Consider the following 10,998-nt stretch of genomic DNA (forward strand, 5'->3'; position numbering starts at 1 on the left):
TCCTCCTGTCCATAGCACTTCACCTAACATGTGGTTTTATACTTATCCTGTTTATTGTGGGTCTCTCCTTACTAGAATGGGGTCTTCATTCTTGGGATTCGTGTGTGCTTTGTTCACTGCGGAATGGCCAGTGCCTAGAACAGTGCCTGGCCCGTCGAAGGCCATGGCGTGCATCTGCTGACTGAATGAATGCGGTTCAGAGAATCTGGGGGCATCAGCCCGGTGTGCAGGGCAACAGATATGCTTCCTATCCAGCTCCCTGCTGCTCTCCTCCCCAAGAAGTCTCTGACTTCCTTTACTTCTCACTTCCCCATGTGTTCTGTGAACATCCACTGAGGACCCCAATCCCAGAAAACAGGTCAGGTGGGAATGACCAGTGGTCACATAACCCCCTAGAGGGGCGTAATGCAATAGGGACAGTGGAGGGTTCTACAAGGTAGTGGGCAGGGGAAGGCACCCGTACTGTGGGGGAAGGGCTAGAAGGACTGCAGAGGGGGACAGGGCATTGGAGACAGGAGTGATTCTCCCTAGCCCAGCTTCCCCAGCTCTGCTTTCTTTAGCCGGATGGTTTAAGATCAAGGACCTGCCCTGAGGCTGTAACGCTATGCAGGAGAAGTGTCCTCACTGTACCACCCCCTCTCCAAACCTGATAATGGTCTCCTCCTTTAGGATCAGGGACGACCTGTTAGGTCACCCCTCCCCCCAACAGTCGCCTCTTTCCCACCAAGCCTTTCCCAGATTTGTCAATGACCCAGATTTGTCAATGACTTGACAGTGGGCAAATGTGGTGGCCTCTTCCATGCTCCCTGTTCTCCTCTTACAGCATTGCCAAATCAAGTTCCCGCCCTGAAATGTTTAGTCTCTTCTCTGCTGGGACTGCCCCCGCTCAGTCCTAGCCAGATTCCTATCTCCATTCTGACATTGTTTTGCTTCCCTTCTCTGACTCAGGCTATCTCCCTCTCCACTACCCTCCATCCCAGCTGCCTTGGCATCGGCCTTCTCTCCCTCCTCCTCCTCAACACCGTGCCAGCTGTCCTCTGCCCTGTCACACTGCACCAAGTACGTCCCAACATCTCTGAAGCCATCATCCCAGGAAGAATGCACTCCTAAGTGCATTACCCATAGTCTTCCTAAGCCCTCAGCACTCCTGACATTAGGGACCAGTTCTCCTGGAGCTCTTGCCTCAGTTTCCATGGTGCCCAGTTTCCCCCTACCTGTCTTAGCACTTCTTACTGTTCCCTTTTCAGTTGTCAAAGAGGTTCCCCTGACCAGGCTCCATCCTTGGAACCTCTGCTTGCTGAGTTCCTCAGCAGCTTCATCTGCTCTTCTGCCTCCAGCCCTCCCCCTGTGGATGAACAGATAGATGAGTCTCAGACTCCTTTTTGTCCTTTGTTACATCACAGTCTTAGGAGAGACATATCAGGCAGAGTCCCCTCTGCTTGCTCCCTTGTCCCAAGCCCATGAGCCTGTCCTAGTGCCAGCCCAATGCCTTGGCCACCCAGCTTCCAACCCCTCCCTTCCCCAAAGCTTCTGCTGCCAAACCAGTTCTCCTCAAGCCAAGCTTGATCTTATCTCTTCTCAGTAGCAGAAACCTAATGGCTCCTCATTGTCTGCTAAAGAAAGACTGACCACTTTGGGCTGGCATCCAGACTCCTCTACAAGCTCCCTGGAATCTGCCGTCTCAGCCCAGACTCCACCAGCCTCCCTGTGGGCTGGGCTGTTCAACCAGCTTGATTCCCTAAACACAGCCCAGGCTTTCCTTCCTTTGCATCTGGCTAGCATGCACTCATCCACTTATGCCAGGGAAATTTACTGGGTAATGACTACTATCCAGGTAGGTCTGCTCAAGGCTGTAGGGATGCAGACACAGGCCCTGTTCTGAGAGAGCTTATGGAGTAGTGGAGAAGGATGACCATAAAGAGGAAAGAGGTGTCAGGTAACGGGAAAGACTGGAGAGTCAGCAAGGTACCAGCTAAAGGGTGATGGTGGGTAGTGAGAACAGGTGTTTAGTGAGCTGCATACAGGCATTGTACCAGATGTTTTTGTGCAAACTGAAATGAAATAAATTTCCTGCCTTCAACTTCTTCCCAAAGCCAACCTCTCTCAGGAAGCCTTAGTGTCCCTTAACTGTCTCTCTCACTCACAGTCTTTTGCTACATATCCTTGTGTGGGTACAGAGTGGCTCTTCCAGACCTGGCTGAAGGCATTATCCAACAGCAAACCTCCCTCCTGGGAGGACCCTGGGACATCACAAGTACAGGAATGTCAAGAACTGTGCCAGGCACTCCGAACCCATGCCAAGATCACAAGGATCACCAACCTAATATCTTCTGGCCCCTACGGCTCACCCTGAGGATTTTAAGTAGGTAGGAATGAGGTAGAACCACAGATGTTTTTTACAGTCCACACCCTGATGGGTTCTGCTGCTCAGAGAGGCTTGGTGGCCACTGTCTAGGAGTTTCAAGCTGTGCTCCAAGGATCTCTCAGGGGACATGCAGGTGGGGAAGTACGGAAGCAGTCAGAGGATGGGGCTTCAGACCTCACCTCTGTTCAGACAGTCTTTTGTTTTACTGGGCATCTATATCAGGTTTTGTTTAAAGGAAGGGTTCTACGACAAGAAGAGAAGGAGGCAGAGGAAAAGTAAGAGGGGTGAGAGGAGAGAATTAGATTGGGGTGGGGATGGGCACATCAGTTCACAAGGGTATGAAGAAATGACACTGATGACTTCTAGAGCACGCTGGTGGCTCAGGTAAAAACAGCTTCAGTTTAGGGCTTTTGCTAATTTCCCTAATAGCCCAGGGGATTGACTTTTCCTGAGCAAGTTAAATATTAATTTAGCCGTTCAGCAGATTGATCTCTCCTGCAACACATTATGCTCTGTAAATATCCCTGAAAGCACCATTGCTTGGGATTCCAAGCCTGGGTGCCCATTTTCCCCAAAGCATCTCCTAGGCTGGTTTTTTTTCTCTCTCATGTCAAATGCTCACTTGTTTTCTTGATTAATCACCCCTCTATTTGATATCACTAAATCACTCCTTCAAAGTGACAGATGTTTGCCTCTAAGCCAGCAGCTGAGCACTCTCAGGCACCCAAGGGTGACTTGACCCTTTTGCTAGGACTCAGAGGCCCTTCTGGGTGGAAGGTTTGGGGACCACTAACTAGGTCACCCCCACCTCTAAACAGTTTTGTGTCTAAAAGATTGAAAAGCATTTCTAGTGAAAGCAACTGCACAACTTCCCTTCTATACATTATGAAGCTACTCTACTATAAAATTTCTGCTCACCTCCAACCTGTACCCCTTTTGCTGTAGTTTTAGCCTGGTTTCTTCATTCTACTTAGTAGTGGGAGCATAGGTAAATAGTAACGAGTCTGAGAATGATCATATGTGTGTCTTGTACATGAGATCTTAAGTTGCTCCTTTATCCCATCATTTTCTTTCTAAGCATTATTTAACTGCACAAACGAAAGGTTTTGTTACACAGTCTATGACCCAAGCTACTTTTAATTAGATTCTTAAGCTGCAAGACACATTTTCATAAATTCTTTTTGGAGAAGCAGGTGGATCATGCATGGGTTATGTAAGGCATTTTAACAATGGATAATAGGCAAAGAACAAAACTTTTCGTGTTTATTGAGCAGGAATTCCATGTTGGTGACCAACAAGGTGCTAGGGACCCGGTGATGTCTGTGACCCAAGCCCCCCTTTAAGGATCTCAGGGTCTTCCTGGGAAGACAGACACTGAAATGCATTGTGGGACTTTCTGTACAAAATGGCCTCTGGCTAGTAGCTTCCAACAAAGCTTCTCCTTATTTCTCAGGAAAATGCCTCAGCAAATACAGACAAATATGAAGACTCAGGGTAACCAGGTGAATGAAAACTGACAACCTAATTGCCAGGATGTAGAAGGAACTGACAATCCTTATAAGGCCAATGAAGCTGGATGGGGAAAAACCTATCAAGCGCATGTATGACACATGCCAAATTCTCTTCTATAGAGAGAACTTGCTTTAAAGAAATAGGTAGGAAGATATGTGGTAATTCCTATTCTGTCAATACCTGACTCAGACACCCAGGATCTCTACTAACCAGAGAATGGAGTAAATATCCATTACCATTACCGATTCAGCTCCAAAGCAAATGAAGAACAGTTTCCCTGAGTCATCCTCCTCCCTCCCCTAAGGTCTTCTTATACCCAAGAGAGTCTGAAAGCAAGCAAGACAACTGTGCAAACAGATGAGCTGATGGAGACACAATGCATTCCAGAGGGGATGAAGAGTCAAGAGGCTGCAGCAGACATGGTAATAATTGTGGGAGCAGTGCATCGACTGAGTGTAGTTTTTCCTGTGACGTATCAGGTCAGAACACTAGAGAATCAACATGGTATTTAGGCAAGGATGCCACTTCAGTTTGGCAGATGAAGCCTCATCCTCTAGATGTAGGTCTAAAAAGATGATTCAGTTAAGGAGAAGGAGAGCCCAAGGCCAATCCACTCCTCCTGCCTAGCATAAAACAGGACTATGGGTCTTCCCTTCTCAGGGAGGAGTGAAAAGGGGTCAAGAGAGCCCAGGGACCTGTAGGAAATACTGCAAGGCAAGGAGCAGGGATGGTACCTCCAAGACCCAGAAGGGGAGCATCACTTTAAAAATGATATTCTGCCCAGCCAAGAGACAATTCAGGAAGCTTCTTGGTATGCATGAAGACAAATTCCATGGCTAAGGAAGAAGCTGACAAGAAAACAGACTAAGAAAAAAAGGCAACCAAATGAGAGAAGGGAGGAGAAAGAGAGAACAGGGTTTTAAGGAAATAAAAATGCAGGGCAGAATTAAACTCTACACATGTGTGTCAGGAAAGAATAGATTTGTTCCTGCTGAGCATTGAATAGGTGGTGTGGAAGACAAACTGGGGAATCTTTCCAAGAACGCATGCAAAATGGACAGAAAAGGAAAAACACTGAAAAAGAATACAAAACATATGGAAGACAGAAGATGGAGGACCAACATATGTAAAATTGTGTTCATACTTGCAAGGGAATGGGAACTATAAAGAGTCCCCAGGAGCATTCCGGAAAGAGTTTAGAGTTCCTAAAAGAAATAGCAGTACAAATGTCATCAAAGTAATTGCAAGGCTATAAAAAAACAAAACTTTTCTTAGCTGAATAAAGACCTGATACTCACATGTCAGTGATGTTTTTGAACCATATGGATATTTTAAAGAAATCTTACATCCACCCGAGGACACACACAAACAGACACATAGAAAAAGAGACTAAATTGCCTATAGTTGGGATAAATATCATTAACTTCATAACACTGAATTCCAAAAGAAAATGGAGCCAGATCTGTAGACTTTGAGGAGCGAAAAATTTGTGACACGGATAATATATTTCCAGCAGACTGAGAGCAACAGACATTTTCAGTTACATTTTAAAATCTCAGAAAATTTGCAGCAGTTTGGAAAAAAAGTTACTTGAAAATATATTCCAAACGACAGAGATGAGATTTGGTGGCAGACGTAAAAGCAACTAAATATAGAAGTCTAAATGTTTGCAAACCACTTTTAAATTTAATTAAAATGTCAGAAGTAGTCTCAACACAGAATGTTGTCAAAATTCAGGTTACAAAAACCTAAATCTAATAGCTCAAATTGTATTAAGATCAAGGAGAAGGGGAATGTTAGGTGGGGAAAAAAACTATATGAAATTCCTTGTTCACATAGGAGGGGTTCAGAAGCTTTTTGGTTTTTTTAATGCTTATCTTACAAATACTGAAATTGGCTTAAAATAGTTGAAATTAGTTTTAAAAAGGTTTAAATATTAAGTGTTTCTACAAATATAATTTAAAGACATATATAGACCTTTAAAAACACTGGAGAGGATAAAAATAAAATATAACTTGTATATTTTTTAAAGGAATTGAAAAATTATTAAATGGAAGGTAAATTATTGTTGAACAATACAAATGCAAAGGAAATAACAGAAATAACTTCCAATAACAAATATGAATGACCTGAATACTGATTAAAAACTCTTTGGCTAAAAAATATCATTATATAGCATACATAAAGAAAAAATAAATCATGAAAGAATAACTTACATTCACATTAATAATATAGGTTAACCCACAAAATTGTTGCTAAACACATCTAGAAAAACCCAATCATATGTAAAATATTTTCTTTTCAATGTGCTGCAGAGTCCATAAGAAGTATCCCCAAGAGCCTAGAAACAAAGTACTGAAATCCAGAGTGATAATGTGGGTGCTTACACTGCAGACTGGGTAGGGATTAGTCCCCAGTCAGGAAACCTAATGGCTTGAATTTTAATGTGCATCAGTAGAAAACAAGAGTTTGAATGAATGCAAGACACAAAGTTAGAACTGAAACCACTGCATAAAGCTGAGGCCTCAGACTGCAGCACCTTCACTGAAAGCATGGACTGAGAGAAAAGTTTATCCTCTGTCAGAGAGGAGGACAAGGAAGTTTGCTTCTCAACCTGGGCTCAGGGTGTGAGAGAAAATAACCTCCCCATAGAACTCATATCATAGGCCTTCACTCACACGGGCTTCAGTTTAAATTTTACTACTTAATCTCAAAACTTGCAAGCCAAAAACTCAATTGGAAATATGCAATACTTTTTAATGAATGGATTGGTAGAAGGAAAGACAAAAAGCACAAACCCTCCGTAAGATTCCCACAAATAAAGCCATGCCAAGTGTGAACTCACAATCCAGAATCACAGAACACATGAATTAATCTACCATGAGCAAAATTCAGCCAACAAAACTGATTTCATGGGCTAGCGAGGTTATGCTCAAAATCCTTCAAGACACCCTTCAGCAGTACGTGAACCAAGAACTTCCAGATGTACAAGTTGGGTTTTGAAGAGGCAGAGGAACCAGAAATCAAATTGCCAAAGTTTGTTGGATCTTGGAAAAAGCAAAGGAGTTCCAGGAAAACATCTACTCCTGCTTCATTGACTGCGTGAAAGCCTTTGACTGTGTGGATCACAACAAAATGCGGGAAATTCTTAAAGAGATGGGAGTACCAGCCCACCTTACCTCTCGCCTGAGAAATCCGTATGCAGGTCAATAAGCAACAATTAGAACTGGACATAGAATAACTGACTGGTTCAAAACTGGGAAAGGATTTTTATCCTTATCTCCCTGCTTATTTAATTTATACGCAGAGTACATCATGGGAAATGCCAAGCTCTATGAATCACAAGCTGGAATCAAGATTGCCAAGAGAAATATCAACAGCCTCAGATATGCAGATGATACCACTTTAATAGCACAAAGTGAAGAGGAACTAAAGAGCCTCTTGATGAGGGTCAGAGAGGAGGGTGAAAAAGCTGGCTTAAAACTCAACATTTAAAAAACTAAGATCATGGCATCTGGTCCCATCACTTCATGGCAAATAGATGGGGAAAAAATGGAAACAGTGACAGATTTTTCTTTTTTTGCACTCAAAAGCCACTGCAGACAATGACTACAGGCATAAAATTAAAAGAACCTTGCTCTTGGAAGGAAAGCTATGACAAACCTATAAGCAGAGCCATCATTTTGCCGACAAAGCAAGCTCTGGGAGCTAGTAAAGGACACGGGAGACTGGCATGCTGCAGTCCATGGGGTCACAAAGAGTTGGACATAGCTTAGCGACTAAACGACAACAATTACAGATATTTCAGAGAAAGACTTAAATGTCAATATTTAAAATAAAACACTACAAAAATTATACATTTGAGAGAGAAGCACATAGAATAGGAAAAACTTACAGACATTGGAATAAAAACCTAAATGGACAGTCTTAAGAGAATAAATATGCTTGAGGAGATGTTTATAGGAACTTCAAGTTAAATCTGAGGAAACTGGCTATAATGTAATACAGAACAGTAAAGAAATCTAAGATATTACAAGAGGTTGAGAAATATGGATGATGCAAAGAGAAGGCTGCCATATATTTTAAAATACTTTGTTGTGTTGTTCAGTTAGTCGTGTCTGACCCTTTGCAACCCCATGGACTATAGCACACCAGACATCCCTGTGCTCCACTATTTCCTGGATTTTGCTCTGACTCATGTGCATTGAGTCGATAATGCCATCCAACCATCTCTTCCTCTATTGCCCTCTTCTCCTCCTGTCCTCAGTCTTTCCCAGCATCAGGGTCTTTTCCAATGAGTCAGCTCTTCGCATCAGGTGCCCAAAGTATTGGAGCTTCAGCTTCAGTATCAGCCCTTCCAACGAATATTCAGGGTTGATTTCCTTTTGGATTAATTGGTTTGATCTTCTTGCTGTCAAAGGGACTCTCAAGAGTCTTCTCCAGCACTACAGTCTGAAAGCATCAATTCTTTGGTGCTCAGCTTTCTTTATGGTCCAAGTTTCACATATATACATGACTACTAGAAAAACCACAGCTTGGACTAGATAAACCTTTGTCAACAAAGTGATGTTTCTGCTTTTTAAAATGCTGTCTAAATTTGTCATAACTTTTCTTCCAAGGAGCAAGCATCTTTTAATTTCATGGTTGCAGTCACTGTCTGCAATGATTTTGGAGCCCAAGAAAATAAAGTCTGACACTGTTTCCATTTTTTTCCCGTCTATTTGCCATGAAGTAATGGGACCGGAGGCCATGATCTTCATTTTTTGAATGTTGAGTTTTAACCCAGCTTTTTCACTCTCCTCTTTCACCTTCATCAAGAGGCGTTTTAGTTCTTCTTCTTAAAATACTTGAGGAAATAATTGAAGTAAGGGGGGGTATAAGCAATATTAAGAGAAAATAGAAAAATTTCTAGAACTGTTGGAAGATATAAATTGTTCAGATTTAGGAAGCACAGATTTAGAAAGTCTTGAGCAGAATAAAGAAAAAATATTCATGCCTAAACAAATCATAATGAAACTTCATGCCACTGAAGACAGAAAAAACCATTAAAAGTGATCAGAAAGAAATGACAGTTACTTTTAAGACATGACAATTAGTTTTCTCAGTAACAAAATGTTAATTACAGAAAGAAAACAGCCATGAATCTAAGATTTTGTATAACATAAAATCCTGTGTGCATGCTCAGTCGCAAAGTCATGTCCAACTCTTTGCAACCCCATGGACTGTAGCCCACCAGGCTCTTCTGCCCAGACAATTCTCCAGGCAAGAATACTGGAGTGGGTGCCATGCCCTCCTTGAGGGGATCTTCCCAAGCCAGGGAACCCACATCTCCTGCATTGGAAGGCAGATTCTTTACCACTGAGCCACCAGGAAAGCCCAACCTAAAATCTGCTCAAGTTGTGCTCAAAATTGAACACAAAATAAAGGCATTTTGTAGCAAGGTTTAGGGCATTTACCACCAAGATACTATCTCCAAGATCTACTAAAAGAAATAGTTCACAAATAAAAGAAATGAACTCAGAAGAGCAAAATAATATGAAAGAAACAATAATGTGGGCAAATGTTTGAAGTTTATAAAAGCAGGATAACACTAAAATACTGAATATAAACAGCATCAAAGATGGGAGTTAAAAACCTAAATATTTTTTTAAAACCCTGGTGCCATTTTGGAGGCAGGCAGAGACACTGAATAATTTTAGATCTTGTCTGGTTAGCCATGCTTTAGAATGTTAAGGGTACTTAACTTCCCAGATAAGCAGTATGGGAAAGCAGGGATAATGAAACTTAATTAAAACAATGGGGAGTAGGAAAAAAGAAAAATAAGGAAAGAAAAGCATAGCATACTATATTCTGATAAAAATTAATATAAGAAAGAGAAGCATGGCATAAATAAAGCATAAAATAAACTGGTGGAAATAAATCCAAGGATACTAGCAATCATAATAAATGTATCTGTAGCATAATAAATATAAATGAAACAAACTCATTTAAAAGGTGAACATCAGCTTGGTTAAGAAGAAAATCCAGTTATATATTGTTAGAAGAAACACCTTAAAAATAAGGGTTCAAAAATGTTCAAAATAAATGGATAAGAAAAAAATATGCTAGGAAATGCCAGGAAAATATTGATTTTAGAAATCTGTTATAGGTAGATTAACAAAAAAAAAATAAGGAAAAAGCATTATTAGTAATAAAAGAAGCATTACACAATAATAAAATGAATAATTTTTTAGGAAGATACATGGATTCTGGACTTTTGTGCACCTAAGGCATGGCCTCAAATTATATTAAAAGAAAAGTACAAAATTTTAAGGAAAAGTTGACAAATCAACTATTATAGAGAGAGATTTTAAAATAACTTCATTTGGTTATTTATAGATCAAACAGAGGAAAATTGATATTAGAAAGACTGTGACAACATAACTACTCAACTTAAAAGAGATGGACACAGTCCTATCTAATCACTAGTGATTGCCTGTTGTTTTTAAGTATATATAGAACAATTGCCACCAAGTACGTCTCAGCAAAGGCCAAACAACTGGCCATACAAATCACATTGTGCCTGCATGATAAATGCCTTCATTCGTGTCTGACTCTTTGTGACCCCATGGATCGTAGCCCGCCAGGCTCCTCTGTCCATGGGATTCTCCAGGCAAGAATACTGAAGTGGGTTGCCATGCCCTCCTCCCACGGATCTTCCAAACCCAGGGATCGAACCTGCATCTCTAATATCTCCTGCATTGGCAGGTGGGTTCTTTACCACTAGCACCACCTGGGAAGCCCCACAAATCACATTATCTGGCCTCAAAGTAATTCAATTAGAAATCAATCATAAAAGAAACTTTGAAACACATTTTAATGACCTTTAAATAAGGAATTGCTCTCTTTCTCTCTTTTAATTTATTTGGTTGCATCACATGAGAACTTTTGATGCAGTGCATGGGTGCTCTAGTTGGGGCCCCCAGGCTGGTAGTTGTGGCATGCAGACCGTCTAGCTGTGGTGTGGGCTTAGTTGCTCCTCAGCATGTGAGATCTTGGTTCCCTAACCAGGGACTGAACCCACATCCCCTGCTTGCAAGGCAAATTCTTTACCACTGGAGCACCAGGGAAGTCCCTGAACT

General features: G+C 41.6%; 1 long non-coding RNA gene across 1 annotated transcript; it reads left to right on the forward strand.

Moving 5' to 3' along the window:
* Positions 1–1,449: 1,449 nt before the first annotated feature.
* LOC145539044 (uncharacterized) lies at positions 1,450–5,175 on the forward strand. Its single transcript, XR_014077533.1, has 2 exons — positions 1,450–1,834; positions 3,819–5,175. It is a non-coding gene; the product is annotated as an uncharacterized LOC145539044 (long non-coding RNA).
* Positions 5,176–10,998: the final 5,823 nt, after the last annotated feature.

This window comes from Giraffa tippelskirchi, chromosome 2 (genome assembly GCF_054371585.1).
Source record: "Giraffa tippelskirchi isolate mGirTip1 chromosome 2, T2T-mGirTip1v1.2.pri, whole genome shotgun sequence".
Lineage (NCBI taxonomy): Eukaryota > Metazoa > Chordata > Mammalia > Artiodactyla > Giraffidae > Giraffa > Giraffa tippelskirchi.